Here is a 19,863-nt window from a genome sequence, read left to right on the forward strand (position 1 = left end):
ATAAATACGAGAATAAGCACAAATTGATACCTCCAATAGCTTCCTCTGATCAAATGGAAGTAGATCCAAGCTCCCCAACCCGCCTAGATTGTCCTTCCTCCTTCCTTCTTGCTAAAACACACAAGAAATGGTGAACAATGGCCTCCTTTCTCACTCACAAAACTAGCAGATGCTCTGGTACTCTCAAAGACGAAGGTAGCCGCAAATAAGGGCCATAAGGTCCTTTAAGTAGGGTGCAGGCCCGGGGATTTAGGGTTTCCACTTACAGCGCCTACTCGGCGAGTCTACTCTTGGACTCGTCGATTAGTTCATTAAACTCACGTGGCTACCCCGCTTCTACTCGACGAGTTATAGCACCAACTCGTCGAGTAGATCAATGATCCTCAAAATAAATAAACAATTCAAAATAACATACCTAAAAATCCAGATGTTACATTGACAAGTTAAAGTTTTGTCTTTTGTTCTGACACCATGTTTGGTCAGCGGTCCAAATGGTGAGTTGGACTTGTGACCGGTCCGAGGTTGGTAATATCTGACAATGGTGATGTTGGACTTCTGAAAAGTTTGTTTTTGAAATGGTTTAGCACGTGTAGATCTTTGGGACCTTTTTATTGGTTTTCGTAAAATACCCTTCCACTTGTTAAAGTTCTGATGTGATTTTAAAAGTGTTGGAGTGGGTAAGATACCCTTCCATTTCAGATCATCTGAGGAATAGATTTGAAAGCCATTGCTTCGAAAAGACCTTTCTTTCATTTGGATTATGTCAGAAGAGTTCGGAATGACTGATGAAGCTGTACATTCCTTTTTGCATGTTTTCTTGATGGGAGAGTTTTTTGAAAAATAGTGTGAGAAAACAAATTTTTCTGGACTCTTAGCTTTTGGAAATCTGATATGCCTTTTGTTTTTAGAAAAGTTTTGTCGATTTGTGCCTCGAGATCGAATTTCCTCTTTGAAAGCCTTTTTTGCTAAGGTTTTTGGAGAACCGCAGTCATTGGTGTTCAGATGCGGTTTCCTGGAATCTATAGAAAATTTTTGAGGACAAGGGCTTGACTCATCCGAACTTGAAGATTCAGGGTTTTGAGAGCATTGACCTACTTCAAAGTTCTCTATGGGTAATTCATGATGAATTGGTTGGAGAGTCACAGAGCTTTTTATTGAGGACTGCGGTAAGGATGATTTGACTACCGCAGAGTAAGTCTGAGTTGGGGCTTCAGTAGGACTTTTGTGGGACTTCTGACTACAGTGTGAGACATTGAGGTCTGAGGGCAGAGATGGGAAGTCTTTCGAGACTTCGGGGCCCTCAATGACAATTTCTTCATCGACTACGGATGAGTTCTGAGAATTTGAATGGAATATGCCACTGATAGGAGTCAGATCACATGTGTGACCCGAAACCTCAGGCACGATTTCTTCTATGACACAGTTATTACTTAGATCATGAAGTCTACCGAAGTGTGTTCTGATATCTTCGGGAAAAGTCTTGTCATTGACTGGGAAATGAAATTCTCGGTCCGGAGGGACATACAGTCGATCTTTGTTAAACCGGGGTGAGGAGTCCTTTGCGGTAGGATATCCATTGGACCAACCCCAATTATATGTATTGTCTACAGTTCCATTATTCACCAAATTTTCAATAGCTTCACTTTCATTAAACAATTTTTCAATTAAAAGATTTAGGCGTAGAATCTCACTTTGAGCTAAATCTCTTTGGTTCAAGGCTATCTCTAGTTGTGTTTCACTTAACAGTCTTGCATCTTTCTCTAACTCTAAGTCCTTTTCTAACATGGCAATTTTGAGTCTTTTGTTGTCCAGACGTCCTCTTACATGAAACATCTCTTGGGACGTAATGTTCTTCTCATCTAAGGCTTTGTTATAGTCTGTAAGGACGGCAACACATGTGTCAATAAGATTGTCTATGAAGGGTTGACAGTCATGCATGCTATAATTTAGAGTTTGAATCATGATGTTTACCTGCTCGACGATGCTTGGAGTTCCATCCTTTGCCATGTAGCAGTAGTTCTTTTCCATCTTTGTAGACCAATCATCATCGAAGTTGCCAGCATACAAATTTTCCATTTTCCTTTGACACTGCTGATGGCTTCTTCTTCATCTCCGGATGACCAAACTTGATGGTCTCTTTTGACATGAGCTACGTATGCCCTGGCCTTTTCCTTATCTTCCAATTCTTGAGCCATTCTCAGGTAGAATGCTCTGTCTTTCACTACATTGGCCTTGCAATCTTTTGCAAAATGATTCTCTTTGTTGCATTTGTGACAGATTACAACATCACTTTTGTTTTCTGAGGGAGTACCGGAGTCAGTGGTTTGAATAGACTGCGGTACCTCCTTTGGTTGAGTATTTTGAGATTGCGGTGGTGGATGAGAACTTTTGGGATAACGTGAATGGTTATTTTGTGAGTTGAAGTTACGGTTGAATGGAGGTTTGTTGAACTGCTGATTCTTACGAAAGGAAGAAGGTGGTGGTCTGTTGAACTGTTAACTAACAAGAGCAATCGCTTTCTGGAATTCTTCTTCATCATCATACTCTAAGTCAGCTTCGTATGACTGCGGTGTAGTGTCATACGAGGGAGAGTAGGATTGATTGTGTGGAGCTTGTGCTATGAGAGCCAGTGGTCCTCCGAAGTCAGCACATTCTTTGAGTACGGTGGACTCTTGTGCTTGCAGTTCCCCGTAGAGCTTGTAAAGAGACAAAGAGTGAATCTTTCTATCCCCTTGAACTATCATCTTAGCAGTAGTCCAATGTCTTCCCAAACCGTTGAGGAATTGAAGATTTGTTTCATGATTATTGCGGATGGTGCCCGCATTGGATAACTTGGTGACTATCAGGTTGAACCTTTTGAAGGAGTCTTCCAAACTTTCGCCAGTATGAGCTTTGAAATTGTTGAACTCATTGAGTGCAGTTGTGAGCTTCTTGTCTTGAGCTTGTTCTGAGCCTTCATACAGGTTTTTTAGAACCTCCTAGATCTCTTTTGTTGTTTTGCAATTTATGATAATGTCGAAGTTGTCACGAGCAACTCCACAAGAGATTTCCTAAAAGGCAACAACATCATTTTCCATCTTATCGAGATCGTCTTTGGTGGGATGATTCATGACTGGTTGACCTCCTCCTAGTCTGGCTGTGGCGCCGTCAGTTTGAACTGGTGTAAGAACTGGGACATGTGTTCCTTCTTCTACGGATCGCCATACATCTCTACCAAGTCTTCTTAAGTATCTTTCCATTCTCTGGGACCAGTGATGATATTCATTTGCCACCAATATTGGGGCTCGATTTGAACCTCCAACACTGTTGGAAACATTCAGAGATAACGGTTGTTCCATTTTTCCTTGTTTTTTTTAAGAAATGAGCTTCAGTGGTATAGAAGGCCCTTTGAAAAATCATAGTTTTGTTTTTCAAAAGGCAACCACTATGGCTCTGATACCAATTGTTGAGAGAAAAACTTTGAGACACACTTGAACAAACGTTAGAACAAGTGTAATTGCGGAATAGTTTATCTTGAAGAATCTAAAAGCTCAACAATAATATTAATAAGTTAGAGTTAGAAGGTTAGAAAGTTAGATGCGGAAATGTAAGGAAACATAAATAACAGCAGGTGATATATCCAGTATACACATAAGCTGATTCATAACATGGAATGCATTCAGACCAAGTTAGTAAGTGAGATCAAACTTAGTGATTAAGTCACAAGTGACTTGCTCCAAAGAGAAGTAGTAATCGGTTACGTTCTAGAGAATTTTGAGAGTAAGGAGAGATGGGTAATTAGAGAGATAGGAAATGATAGCAGCAAAGGTTGTATTGAATAAGTGAGAATGAGCTCTATTTATAGAGTCTCAAGAGTTACACTAGATCACGTCTCTAAGAGTAGCCATGCAAGGCATACTGGACAATAGAGAGTATTACAATAAAAGTAGACAAAGTAAAGTAATCTAGTAACTAAGTGTGACTGCGGTTGATGATGACTGCGGGTAAGGCTGCTGATGAAACCTTGACTGCAGATCCTTATGGGCTGCGGTAGCTGAAGTTCAAGGGGGTCACTTTTCATGATTCAACATCTTCCTTTAAGCTTCCTTCGATTCTACAAAACATCATAATGTAATCTTATCGCATCATGTATTAAGAATCTACAAATAGGAACTTAATAGAGTTAGATAGTGGACTTACCTAAAGTAGAATCATACAATTTGATTTTACCCTCTTTTAGATCTTTCAGGTTGTCAGGGCAGCTTCGCTTCCAACGTCCCTTCAAATGGCAATAGAAACAAGTGGAATCTTTGGCATTTGCACATGGAACTATCTCAAAACTGGCTTTTCTCTTATGGTCGAATCTTTTGACTATAGCCAATTCCCTTCCCATAGGAGAAGTGATCTTTTCTGGACTATCTATGTCATTGCCTATGTCCATGGTAGCTTGGGAAGTAGATCTTCCAATCAAGTTTTCTTGACCAGTGCGCTAAATCATTGTTGATTCAGCAGCAATTAGCAAACAGGTAAGATCGTTAAGGGTCACGTTGTGATCTGTCATATAGTAGTCATTGACAAACTAACTATACAACTCAGGAAGTGACTGAAGAACCCAGTCAACAACCAACTTCCTTGGGAAGACGACACCGAACATTCCCAGCCTATCAATGTGTGACTTCATATCCAAGACATGTGCACGCACAAACCTTCCATCTTGGTGTTTGATAGCCAATAGGGATTGAGTGACCTTGAACTTTTCAATTCGACGAACATGTGGGTTAGGGAGAATAATTGGAGGAGGTGGAGGAAGTGAAGTATGATATTGTGGAATATCATCTTCATGTGGAAAGCTTTTTCCAAAAGATTCGGGAAGACCATAGTTGTCAGAACTAGACATCTACAAGGGAGAAATTCAAGATAGTTGATTTAAGTCCTTAATATAACACCCAAAATGAAATATTAAGTCTAGGACCCAACACAATATTCTACATTTTGGAAGAGGGATGCCGTAATCCATTTGTAAAATATTGAAGGTAGGTAAATGACGATTTACCAATTTCCACCATGAAAAACGAAACTAAATATTAGGTTTTAAATGAATTGAAATTCCTAGATTCTTTTGAGATTCATTAAACTTGTCAATGGCATGTTTAATCTCGATTATGCCATTCAAGTTTGTGACTGGGATACCGAGGATCACAAACAAGGTGTGAATAACCATGCAAATTAGTTTGGTACTCTCGAAGATATTTATCACCTAATCAATGTGCCGGTTAACCACACACGATCCATTGATCTATGACAAACTACGAGCTAACCATTGCCATCCTTCATTAGTCCATATTAGTGTGCCGGTTAACCACACACGCTCCACTAACTGACCAATAAGGTGCAATGTGCAATTTCATGGGTTAGCATCAAATTCACATTTTTCCTAAGTAACTAAGATTAGGAATTTATAAATGTTTAGTTACATGTTATTTTCATTATACTTTTAGTGGGACTTTTTGTCCTATCCTACCCATTCGGCTAACGACCCTCCACCAATCAAGGAAGCGGTGGGTGAGAGTGGACACCCATTCAACTGCCATTTTATAGGCAGTTTCCTTATACCCCCTTATAGATTGGCTTTGTGAATGAGACCTACTAACGGTAAGACTGACTTTTTACTTATACATATGTAATATATTAAACCTTTAATTTTATATAGTATAAGGGTGTATTTTAAACTTTTAAAATCCTTGATGGTTTAATCTATTAATAAATTATACTCTTAATTTAATTAAACTTAAACCATATGATTATGGATTTAATAATACTCTTTTACTTAAACATTTAATTGACTATTAATAAAGTCCATAATGGTGTAATTGGACTATTTAAAACACATCAAGGTTCTAAATATAAAATTCAAAATTAAAACTATTTAATTAATTTTTAAGTTATGAACCCAAGAGTTCTAAATATAATACTCTTTTAATTAAAATTTTAATTAACTATTAATAAAGTCCATAATGGTGTAATTGAATTATTTAAAACACATCAAAGTTCTAAATATAAAATTCAATGCTTCATAATTCGAGACTTTTCAAATACCAAAGCTTGATGGCAAGTTTTGTAACTTTTGAAAACTTTTGGATTCCATAACTTATGGAGTTAATGTTTAATGAATGAGACTTTTCATGTTGCATAACTTGAGGACAAGTTATGAAACTCTTCAAAAAACCTTTGATCTCCAAACCAAGTTGTAACTCAAAAAAAACTTTTCGAATTCCAAAACTTAAAGACAAGTTTTGTAACTCTCCAAAAACATTTATATCAAATTTTAAAATTATAAAATAACCATTTTATCTTTTACCACTTTGATGATAATACAACTCTTGTAGTAAGATAATTTCAAATAAAAAATTTCAAATAATTAGCTGTATCATATAAACTTGTAATTATCTTAAATTTGACAATTTATCTTTTAACTGGATGAGACTTATCACTACCATATCAGAAAAAATAGATTTTATGATATAAAACAGTTTGTGGTAATAATGATCCTAATCCAATTCTGGCCAAAACCCCGGAAAATTGCGAACAGGTGATCCAACACGTCGATTCGGATAATGGACTCGTCGAGTTCATCACTGATGAACATGGACTCGTCGAGTTCAAGTATGGACTCGTCGAGTCCTTCTGTCAGAGTGCAATTTTTCAACTTTTTAAACTTTAAACAATTAATCTATGCATCTATATAACAGAAAACACCCATGGCTCTAATACCACTGTTGAGTTTTTGTGTACTATAACACTCCTATGGTGCACATACAACCCTAATGCCTTGGATCTAAGTTTTCTCTAATTATACATGCAACAAAAAATTTCCAAAGCATGAAGCCTATAACGAGCATACAATTGATATTTGAACCATAAAAAACTAGTTAGAAGATTACCTTTTGATGTAGCTAGTAGAACTTTGGCCTTAAGAGCTTAGCACCCCAAGTTTTGTGCCTTAAACAAGTCACAAACACCATGAACAAGTGGAGAATAATGAGAAAGGTTATGGAGCACACAAAATCGTCCACCTCTTAGAATAATCCACCTTTGGTCCAATTTTTAGCTTTAGTGGGTTACATATATAGTGTAGAATTCCAAGAGTTATATGTAACCCTAATTCTTACACTTAGACTTATGATCCATAACTTATTTGGACTAATAATTTATGGAATTTCACATAAGCTTAGCCCATTACAAATTAATCATGGATCATTAGCCCAAACCATATGTCTCACTGATTTACATAATCAGTCCCCGTTAATTTAATTAGTCTTTTTTTATCACTAAATTAATTCCAAATTAATTCTTCATCAATACTAATTAAATAATATGATTTCTCAATTAATATAATATACTTATAATATATTAGTAAATCACAAATAACCTCTTACTCAAACATTCATCCTATCAAATTGTTTTGAAGAAGGTAACCCGAAATGGACCATGCTACTATCGGGTCAAGTACATACCAATTATAGTTATGGGCTTAGACACCTAATCCAACAGGTATAACTCCACCGGTATAATATTACGTAAACGACTCTCGGGCTGCATGTTCGCTCAAATTCGTCAAAATCCTCAAAAAGACATCAAAACACTCATTTTTATACTCTACAAGCTCTCACATCGTGAGCATTATAAGCTCACGTCGTGAGTAGTGTCTAGACCTGGTCCTCCCACGCGTCGCACTCTCCCGCTATGTGTCTCGTCGATTTATCGCATCTCATGTCGTCAGAATCCCTTGCTCACGTCGTGAGAGTCAAATGTCACGTCGTGACAATCATGATTCTCGTCGTGGTGGTTAAAGGTTGACCTTTGACTTGACTTCCGTTGACTTTCTCATAATAGCGTCCTACTTTCATCTCAACTTCAAATAGCCATAAATTTCTCAAACGAACTCCGTTTTCAGCAAACTTTAAATCCACAGAATCGTCATCACACGAACTACAATATTCTTCAACAAAAATTTAATAATTAACATTTCTAAAAATGAACCCTTTCTAGGGTTTATCTCACCTACCCTTTCATAATATCTATATTTCATAAAATAACACTTGTTACGAAAAACCGTGTGTCACAATAAATGACATCGAGAGTACCAAGCTAATTTGCATGGTTATTCACATTTTGTGTGTGATCCTCTGTATCCCAGTTACAAGTGGAAGAGCATAATCTAGATTAAACATGCCATTGAAAAGTTTCAATGAATCTCAAAAGATCTAGGAATTTCATTAAAAATAAAATTCGTTCAAATTTCGTTTTCTTGTGGTGAAATTCGTAAATCATCATTTACCTACCTTTATATAATTTACAATTAGATTACGACATCCATTTTCTAAGTTGTGAATTATTTAGTTGGATCCTAGCCTTGATATATCATTTTGGGTGTTATATTGAGGATTATTCTTGTCTAACTAAAAACTATCTTAAGATGTCTACTCCAGCTGATGCTTCTAGTTCCTCCTCCAACAATAACAACAACAACTTCTCCTTGTTGAACATTTGTTCCACGGTGTACTTGGATGACACCAACTATAACGATTGGATGTGCAACATAAAAATGGACCTTCTTTTCGATGACAAGGAGTATGTCCATGAGAAACCATTGGATAAGATCGACGAAGAAAAGGCCACTCCTAAAGAAATGGTCTCCTACAAGAAACACTGTAATGATGCAACAACGTTTCTTGCATCATGGTGGCCACAATGACTCCAGAATTGCAGAGAAAGTATGAGGATTACTAGTCGTACGATATAAACAAGGACCTTATGGAGAAATACCATAAGCGAGCTCATCAGGAAAAGTACGAGGTAGTAAAGTCCCTCATTGCTAGCAAGATGAAGGAGGGATAGTCTGTTAGCAACCATGTTTAGAGAATGCAATGATACGTGGATAGGCTAATAATGCTCAATGTGAATTTTGATGAAGAGTTAGCAATCAACATATTGTTGAACTCTCTGCCAAGTTGTTATGATCAGTTCATATTGACCTATGATTTGAACAACAATGAAACTGCCAAGTGGATAGGCTAATAATTACACAACCTACTGCGAACAACTGAAGCAGGAATGAAGGGAAAAAGTGTTGCCTACACTCCTGCTAGTGATCCTGTTCTGGCCATTGGTCAAGGGAAAGCGAAAAAGAGGAAAGGTCCTCCCAAGCAAAACCGGAAGGGAAATTCCCAAGCTGGGTCGTCAAGTAATGGGCTCAAAGGAAAATCCAGTTCTTATACTTTCCCTGTCTCTGACCCCAAAGAGGCCACTTTCTTCTCGTGTAATGACAATGGGCATTGGAAACGAAGCTGCCCAAAATACTTGCAAGATATCAAGCATGGCAAGGTGAAGCCAACCTCCTTAGGTATTTACACGATCTTATCTAATAACTCATCATATTCTCATTCTTGGGTCCATGATACAGGATGTAGATTTCACATTTGTTCTGATTTGCACGGGTTAAAAAGAAGTAAGGATGTGGAGCACGGAAGGATGAACTTAATCATGGAGAATAGGCGATCTTCACCTGTCACCAAGATTGGAGTTTATGGAGAAGTTCTTAGTAGTGGGTTAGAATTATATTTAATAAATTGTTGCTACTTGTCAGAAATGACACGAAACATAATTTAATTTCATTAATTGTTTAAACAAGGTTTTAGATATTCTTTTAATGATGAGAATGGTTTCATTTCTTCTTATAAAAATGGTGTTTTTTATTTTGAAGCTTTACCTTGTGATGGTGTGTATGACAAGTGATGATTGTAGACAATTTAGGTAATAGTGTTTTTCAAATTGCTTCGTCTAATGGTTTAGACAAAGCATGCTTGTGGCATTGTCATCTTTGACACGTTAACAAGAAACACATCGCCTAACTCCAAAAGGATGAAGTATTGGAATTGTTTGACTTAAGGTCAGATGATACATGCAAATCTTGTCTATTGGGTAAGGTGACAAAATCACCTTTCATTGGTTCTTATGAAAAAGGTGAAGGATTGTTGGATCTCATACACACAGATGTGTGTGGGCCATTCAGATCTACCACAAGGGATGCTAATCGATTCTATGTGACTTTTACGGATGATTATAGCAAATATGGCTATATCTACTTAATCAAGCATAAATTAGAAACCTTTGAAAAGTTCAAAGAGTTTAAACAAGAAGTCGAGAATCAATTGGACAGGAAGATAAAGATGCTTAGATCCGATAGAGGCGGTGTGTATCTTAGTATCGAGTTCCACGACTACCTCAAGGAATGTAGAATAGTTTCACAATTGACACCTCCTAGGACACCACAACTTAATGGTGTGGCTGAGAGGAACAATTGAACCTTGTTGGACATGGTTCATTCCATGATGAGTCGAGCTTCTCTTCCAATTACCTTATGGGGGTATGCCTTAGAGACTGCCGCCCATATTTTTAATCTTGTCCCAACTAAGAAGGTTGCCAAAACACCTCACGAGATGTGGACAGGGAAGATTCCCTCGTTAGCACATATCAAGGTTTGGGGTTGTGAAGATTTCATTATACGAGAGACTTACGACAAACTTGAAACATGAAGTGAAAGATGTATTTTCATAGGCTATCTACAAAAGTCCTTTGGATATTTGTTCTACAGACCTAGTGAGAACGTGGTCTTTGTAGCACGAAGGGGAGTCTTTCGTGAGAGAGAGGTCATATGCAAAGAGGAAAGTGGGAGTACAATTGATCTTAATGAGATTTTGGAATAAAACGATGAAAGAACCTTTGAAGATGCTAGGGCTCAACCTGAGGAAGAAAATCCAGTTGAAATGATTGACAAATCATTGCCTCTTAGGCGTTCCACCAGAGTTAGAATGCAACCTGAGTTATATGGTTTGAATATTACTGTAGAAGGTGATACTTTTATCAGTGATAGTACACTGGTAAATTTATATGAACCGACTAACTACATGGAAGCAATGGCAGACCCTGAAGTTGCCAAATGGCAAGAGGCGATGGACAGCGAGATCAAGTCCATGTATGACAACCAAGTTTGGAATTTGGTTGATAATGTACTAGGTCGTAAGACAGTTGGGTGCAAATGGATCTTCAAGAAAAAGACCGACATGGATGGAAATGTACACACTTTCAAGGCTCGACTGGTTGCAAAGGGATTTACTCAAACCCCAGGGGTTGACTGTGATGAGACTTTCTCACCAGTAGCTAAGATTAAATCTATTAGGACAATGCTCGTCATTGCTGCGTTTCATGACTATGAAATTTGGCAGATGGATGTCAAAACCACTTTCCTTAATGGGAAGTTGGCTGAGGATGTTTACATGAGTAATCCAGAAGGTTTTGTGGATGCAAAGTATCCGAATAGAGTGTGTAAGCTTGAGAAATCAATCTACGGATTGAAACAAGCTTCTCGCAGATGGAATATTTTCTTTCACAAGAAGGTCAAATAGTTTGGCTTCTCTAGAAGTAAAGATGAATCTTGTGTATATGTCAAAGCTAGTGGGAGTATATTAGCCCTCCTTGTATTGTATGTTGATGACATACTTCTTATGGGAAACGACATTCCAACTTTGCAAGAGGTTAAGTCGTGGCTTGGAAAGTGTTTCGCTATGAAGTATCTGGGAGAAGCTGCTTATATTATAGGGATAAGGATTTTGAGAGACAGGAGAAAAAGACTAATTGGACTTAGTCAAATTACAAACTTGGAAAAGGTACTAAACCATTTTAGTATGGAAATTTCCATGTAAGGAGAACTGCCTATACAAAGTAATACCAAACTGATTAAGACTCAGAGTCCGAGTACTGATGCAGAGATAGTAGAAATGAGTAGAGTTCTATATGCTTCTGCTATTGGATCTATCATGTATGATATGACATGTACTCACCCTGATGTGGCTTTTTCTTTGAGCATGGTGATTCGTTATTAGGGAAATCCAGGTAGAGCTCATTGGATAGCAGTTAAGAATATTCTCAAGTATCTGTGAAGAACAAAGGACTGGGTCCTTGTGCGTGGTGGTAGTGATACGTTGAGAGTAACTGGGTATAGTGACGCCAACTTTCAAATAGACAGAGACAACTTTCGTTCTCAATCTGGCTGAATGTTTACCCTAAATGGAGAAGCAGTAACCTGGAAAAGTTCCAAACAGGAGACGGTGGCTGATTCTACTTGTGAATCAGAGTACATAGCGGCGAGCGAAACATCAAAGGAGACGATTTGGTTGAAAAACTTCATTAGAGACCTTGGACTTGTTCCAGCCATTAAGGAGCCAATAGAGATTTTCAGTGATAATGAAGGGGTGGTTGCCTTAACAAAGGAACCAAGAGATAATGGTTAATCAAGACATATCGACAGAAAATACCATTTCATCATACATAGAGTAGAAGAAGGTCACCTCGTCGTGAAGAGGGTATCATCCTAAGAGAAACCTGCAAACCCCCTCACAAAGGGTCTGAGTAGGTTCAAGCACGTTCAACATGCTAGGAGCATTGGTCTGAAAGATGATATTAGTTTTAGTAGTTAGATACTTAGTTCTGAAACTTGTAACAAAGTAAATGTAATTGACTTTTGGTGATTAAAAAATAAAGATTTATTTATGAGTTGGATTACTACCTTTTGTCAATTCTTTATTTTGTGTTTCACTTTTCATGTTTTACTTCTAGAATAATTGGATTATTAAAAATCCACAGTCGATCGTACTTTTGGAAGTAAGTAGTGAATTAAGACTGTCATGAATTAGATTGTAGATTGTCTGAAAAGTTTTAGACATAACAATGGTATTGCTGCAATATTCATGAGTACTTTGAAATAGAGACTTAAGTATTGGATTAACCTATGCTCAGAGAATTATTTCATGGAATTTATCACAAGTAATTATGAGACGGTAATATCTTATAGTCTTGAAACAAAGATATATGAGTTGTGGTTTACAAATCAGTTGTACATTGATAATTTATAAACACATCAAGAACTTGGTGTTATTGTTGTGTATAATTTGGTGAGTAGATGGCACAAGCATATATGCCAAAGTTTATCTGTTCCTTTTGCCTTAATAGAAAAAAGCGATATTTGTGGGCCCCTAGATAATTTAATGTTGACTTATAGTGTCGGGCCCAGATAGGACATAATTGATGTGTTCGATTAGAAGTTCTATGTCATTACGAATCAGAACTCGGAAAACAAAGTATTGGAAAAAGAGATTGATTATGTTCCATGTCTCATGTCCGAATGATATCTTGCAGAACAGAGAATTATATGATCACTTATCTTAGGACATGTAACTGACTAGGTCAGAGTTCGACATCAGCTTTTGCTAGCTACAATTTTCTGATCAACTTGGAAGTTATACTAGCAGTTATAGTTACAGACTTATCCAAGTGGGAGACTGTTGGATTAGGTGTCTAAGCCCATAACCATAATTGGTATAAACTTGAATTGATGGTAGCACAGTCCTTTTGGGTTGCCCTCAAACCTAGCAATTGGACAGGATTATTTTGGAGAGAGAGAATGATTTATTATTTGATTAATAAATTGAAATATATAATTTGTTAATGTATTATGAGAATAATTTATTAATTATAAATTATGATATTTAATTAATGATTAATCAGAAATTAATTAGAATTAATTTTGGGATTAATTGGATTAATTAAAAGTGCAGGACTATTTGGCTATTTATTCATAGTTGAGGAAAAAGGATCTAGAACGTCCTTGTAAGAGGTTGGATGAAAACTTATAGGAAGGGCCTATAATTTTCGTCCAAAGGCTCTTGGATGGAGGCTCATGGGTTGCTTGGTCACTAAGCAAAGGGATTAGGGTTTCCTCCTTAAACCCTAGCTTTGGCTCTAAGTTACCTTACGTATATAAAGGGTCTTGACCCTTCACTAATTCGGCACTCCCAACCCTAGAAGAGATGAGGCGGAAATTCTCCTCCTCCCTCTCCAATATCCTTAGTTGCTAGTCTTGGGTGTGAACCATCAGAGGCACTACACTTGTGGTGCTAGCTGCCAAAGGTTTTGAAGAAGAAGGATGCAAGATTGTTTACAATAACAATCTTAAGGTTAGTTTTCTTGTCTTATGAATTAGTTTGTTCGTAGGAAAATTTGTATGCTAGTGTTCATAGTATGTTGCTAATATGTGATAGACATAGATTAAACTAGGTTGCATGTGCCTAAACAATTGAATTGTTTTATTGTTTTTCTGCTTAAGGCATTGTAGTTGTAACCTCAATTTCCCATCACCAACACCATTATGCACTTTATTCAGCAATGGACAATCTCTTTTGAAGTGCCCCTTTTCCATGCAGTTATTACATTTGATGTTGGCTTTAGATTTGGAACTTGACTTCCCTCTGTTACCTCGACCTCTATCTGATGTTCTTCCTCTACATACAAAAAAACCAAAACTGGAAACTTCTTCTCCAACTGAAACTTTTATTTTTAGTACCTTCGACATCAAATAATCCTTCACATCATTCACAATGATCGTTGTCCTTCCATACAACATGGTATCAACGAAATTCTTATAAGAATTTGGCAATGACCATAAGTGGATAAGTGATTGATCTTCATCTTCAAACTCTACATTCACAGCTTGTAAATCCACGATGATCATATTGAAGTTATCCAGATGATCCTTCACTTGGGTGCTTTCCGTCATCCTAAGAGTATACAAATGTAGCTTCTGATACAACCTGTTCGTCAGAGAATTATTCTAGTACTTGTCACACAATTTATCTCAGTACTTCATCTGTCAAAATGAACAAAATAATGCTTTTCGGTTTTGCAAGAATATTCACCTTCTTGTCATATGTCATATCCATTGGTAGTTTTTCCTCTCTTTCTAGTGGTGCTGCACATCCTTGTTGAACCAAAAGAGCCCTCCTCTTCACCTTCCATAAAGTGATGTCATTTGAACCATTGAAATTCTCCAAATGAAACTTATGAGTAGACATCTTCAATCATAATAACAAAAACTGCAGCTCTGATACTGTTGGATTAGTGTCTAAGTCCATAACTATAATTGGTATATACTTGACCCGACCCGGCATGGTCCGTTTGGGTTGCATGGCATCGGAACATTTGGATAGACCTTTTAATGAGAAGAAGATATTTGTGACATATTAATATATTATAAGTTCTGATATATTAATATGAAATCATATTATTTAATTAGTATTGATCAAGAATTAATTTGGAATTAATTTAGTGATAAAAAAGAAACTAATTAAATATATGGGGATTGATTGTGTAAATCATTAATTCTTATATATGTGGGCTTGTGATCCATGATTCTTTATGTTGGGTTTAACCCATGTGGTGGCCCATGGATACTCCATGGAGGTTGAAACCCATGGAGCATAAGGAATGGGTAAAGTCATGGGTTACATGGTGTAACCCTAATAGCCACACTATATAAAGACCCCATTGGTTGGAGAAATTGGCACTAGTGCATAATATAGAGGGCAAGCCAATTTCTATGAACTCATATCTTCTCTCATGGTTATTCCAAATGTTTATGATGTTGTGTGAACCATTTGAGGTGTCACACTTGGGGCACTAGGCTCTTAAGCTTCATGGAATCAAGCACCAAAGAAGAGGTATGTAATTCTACTAGATTTTATATTATGTGTACTTTATATTATGCTAGTTAGAACAATACCTTGGAAATTTGATATTTGCATGTATAATAGAGAAAACATAGATCCAAGGTATTTAGGGTTGCATGTACACCATAGGAGTGTTAGAATGCTCAAAACTCATCAGTGGTATCAGAGCCTAGTTTGTTTTCTATTATATTTGATGCAAATGTATTTTTTTTCAAGTTGAAGAAAAAAAAAAGAAAAAAAACATGAAGGTTGTCATATTTTAAGATAATTACTTGATTTTATGAAAAACTAATTATTTTTAAAATTTGAGTCACTTTACTACAAGAGTTGAATTAGGTCAATTTATTAAAAGATAGAATGATATGATTATTTTATTTGTTTTCAAAGTTTGATCTAAATGTTTTTAAGGAGTTACAAATTTTGTCGTAAAATTTTGGAACTCAAAAGTTTTTTTTAAAAGTTATGATCTTAAGAGTTTTGAAACTTTCATAAGTTATGGATGTGAAATGTCTCATTCATTAACTCTTTAGGTTATGAATTCCAAGAGTCTTCAAAGGATAATTGTCAGAGTTTCAAGATTTGTATTAGTTTATATGATTATCTAATTTCTTGAAAATTGTTGATGTGAATTATATTTACTTATGAGTTTAATCTAGATCATAGCAAAATTATTTGATTATTGTGTTAATTGGAATATTTGATCTTAATGGTTTTTATGAACTCCATAACTTGTCCTCAAGTTATGGAAAGTGAAGAGTTTTTCTTTTTAAAGTGTCATTAAGTCTCATGGGTTATGAAAATGGAAGAGTCTCTATTTTTAATGTCATTATAAAATGATTTAATGTCTTCCATAACTTGTCCTCAAGCTATGGAACTTGAAAAGTTTTTCATTAAACCTTAATTAAACTCATAAGTTATGAAAATCCAAGAGTTTTGAAAAGTTTCAAAACTTGCCCTCAAGTTTTGGAATTTGTAAAGTCTCACACACATTAATGCTTTAATTCCAAACTCTAGAATTTTAAAAGTTAAAATTCAAACTTTATGGACTTCATTAAATTAATTAAAGTGTTTAATTAAAAGAGTTAATAATTCCATAAAGACATGGTTTAAGTTTAATTAAATTAAGAGTATAGTTTAATTAATAGATTAAACCACCAAGTATTTTAAATGTTTAAAATACACCCTTATACTATTATTATAATTTTAATTATATAGATATGTATAAGATAAAGTCAGTCTTACCATTAGTAGGCCTCATTCACGAAGCCGGTTTATAAGGGGGGTATAAGGTTACTGCCTATAAAATGACAGTTTAATGGGTGTCCACTCTCACCCACCGCTTCCTTGACTGGTGGAGGGTCGTTAGCCGAACGGGTAGGAAAGGACTATAAGTCTCCCTTCATTAAAAGTATAATGAAAAATACTAAGTAACTAAACACTTATAACTTCCCAATCTTAGTTACTTAGGAAAATGTGAAATAGGTGCTAACCCATGAAATTACACTTTGTACCTTACCAAGTCGATTAGTGGAGCGTGTGTGGTTAACCGGCACGCTAATAATGACTAGTAAGAGTGGCAAAGGGTAATTTGACCTTATTATAGATCGGTGGAGCTGTGTGGCTAACCGGCACATCGATTAGGTGATAAAGTTAAGGGTACCAAGTGAATTTGCATGGTTATTCACACCTTGTTTGTGATCCTCGGCATCCCAATCACAAACTTGAGAGGGCACAATCGAGATTAAAACATGCCATATAAAGTTCAAGGTATCTCAAAAGATCTAGGAGTTTCAAATCCAATTAAAACTTAATTATATTTTGTTTTTCATGGTGGAAATTGGTAAATCGTCATTTACCTACCTTCAACTATTTTATAACTTGGATTACGGCATCCCTCTTCCAGTTATAAATAGGTTGTTGGATCCTAGCCTTAATATTTCATATTGGGTGTTATATTAAGGACTTTAAATCAACTAACTTGAATTTCTCCTTATAGATGTCTCCTTCAGACAACTATGGTCTTCCCAAATCTTTAGGAACAAGCTATCCTAATGAAGATGATATCCCAAATGGCAATCAAGGTGAAAGATCAATCCCTTTGTTGTGCATTAGTGGGACTGGAAATCATACTTCACTTCCTCCACCTCCTCCAATAAATCTCCCTATCCCACAAGTTTCAAGACTTGATAAGTTCTAAGTCACTCAATCCCTATTGGCAAACAAAGTCTATATGTGCTTAGGTCTTGGAGATTAAGTCACATATTGACAAGTCGGGAGAGTCGGGTGTCGAAGTCTCGAGGTAGTTGGTTGTTGACTTGGTTCTTCAGTGACTCCCTGATGACAGATCACGACATGACCCTTTAATGATCTTATGTATTTGCTTGGTGCTGCTGAATCAGCAATGATTTGGAACACTGGTAAAGCAAATTTGATTAGAAGATCGACTTCCCAAAACTTCATGGACATTGACAATGGTGACACTGGAAATCCAGAAAAAATTTCTCTTCTCAATTGAAAGGGATCGGCCATAGTCAACTCGGTTGACCAAATGGTAAAGAGAAAGGCTAAGTCTGAGATAGTCCCATGTACCATTCCCAAAGAGTCCATATGTGCCTATTGCCAAAGGAAAGGGGAATTGGTTGCGAAGCTGCCGAATTTACCTGAAACCTCATAAGGATGGTAAAGTCAAAAGTTTGACTCAACTTCAGGTAAAGTCCGTTATCTAACTCTATTAAGTCTATTTTGGAGATTCTTAATACATGATGTAATGTAATTACATTTTGATGTTTTTGAAGAATCAAAGGAAGCTTAAAGAAAAAGTGTGCTGATTCTGATCGCATGGTTCAATGACCAGAATTTTGAGCCACTGCATAAGAGTTATGAGATATTGCTTAGGAATAGATAACAACAAAGTTTTGATATGGATTTGCATTGTAAGGATAAGTTTTTCCGCAAGTTTTAAAATAAAAGAAAAGTTTTGATTTTATTTATTTTAAGTATCCTTACAAAGGCATTTATGAAAAATTGTTGTTTATATGTTTCCATTGATAAGCAATATTGGAAAATGAATTTGTTTCTTTCGTTTGTGGTAGTGTCATAATTTATCAAATAAGGAAAGATTCTCATCACCCAAGTTTCAGTTGGATAGAAACTTGGAATCATGCAAGTTGTATTGTGTGATGAATGAGATTTTTCATCTTTGGTAAATTAAGACTAATTCCTTGTTCACATTCGCATGTGAGTCAAGCGAAGGACTAAAGGATCAGGTACATTAGGTTGTGCACTAGTTAGGTCCACCACAAAGGTTGGTAAGATTATTCGTCATGATTTACTAAAGTTTAGTAAATATGATTATGCTTACAAGTTTAAGTGTAATTCTGAAACATTGGAAAAGTTTCAATATATGGCAGAATGAATAAAAAGAATCAAATAAGGCAGAAAGATAAAAGTTTCTCCAATCTGAAGAGATGGGAGAGTACTGGTGTATCTTGTTTTATGATTATCTTAGTGATTATGGAACCATATCACAATTGATCCTCTAAGGACACCTTAGTGCATTTGTTGGCTGAGGAGAGGAATCGTGAATTGTGGAAATGGTTAAATCAAAAGATAAATCATACTTCATTCCAAAATAAAGTCTTAGAGTCATACTCCAAGATTGAGCCTTGAGTGACATAATCTTTATAAAGTTTAAAACACTTGTCAAATGTAGAGTAAAATGTTTTCTTACTCTTGTATATTTGAAATTGGTAAGTTGTGATGTTTTGGATAAAACAAAGACCAACTAAGGCCAATTGTGTGAAGTGTTTGTAAAAGAATCCGCACTATCTCTTGAATATTGGGCAAGAGAGTCTTATATGTCAAGAGGACAGTGGGAGTTTAAAAGATCCTGAAATAGTTTCAAGAACTAATCAAGAGTTTTGTTAATCACTAGCCCACGACTTGAGGTTCGTAACCTATCGTGTTGACATATTCTTATTTCGGTGTCTATTCCAGTTAAAAGTTGACTATGCTTGTGAGTTCTATGAGCTCTCAATTGTTTGCATAACAACCTGGAAGCAATGGTAGGCCCTTGTGCTGCTGGGTGGCAAGAAATTAAGATTGAACAAGTTCAGTCCATATATGATTGGATTTGCCACTAACCTTGTCTCGTGATTATGGTTATGACAAATTCACATGGATAGGAACACATACACCATAAAATCTAAGTGTCATAAGGTTTCTCTCCGATTTATGAAAATGATGGTGATGAAACTCTTTCACT

The sequence above is a fragment of the Lactuca virosa genome, chromosome 9, assembly GCF_052849685.1.
Source record: "Lactuca virosa cultivar CGN04683 chromosome 9, Lactuca_virosa_CGN04683_v6, whole genome shotgun sequence".
In the NCBI taxonomy this organism is placed as follows: Eukaryota; Viridiplantae; Streptophyta; class Magnoliopsida; order Asterales; family Asteraceae; genus Lactuca; species Lactuca virosa.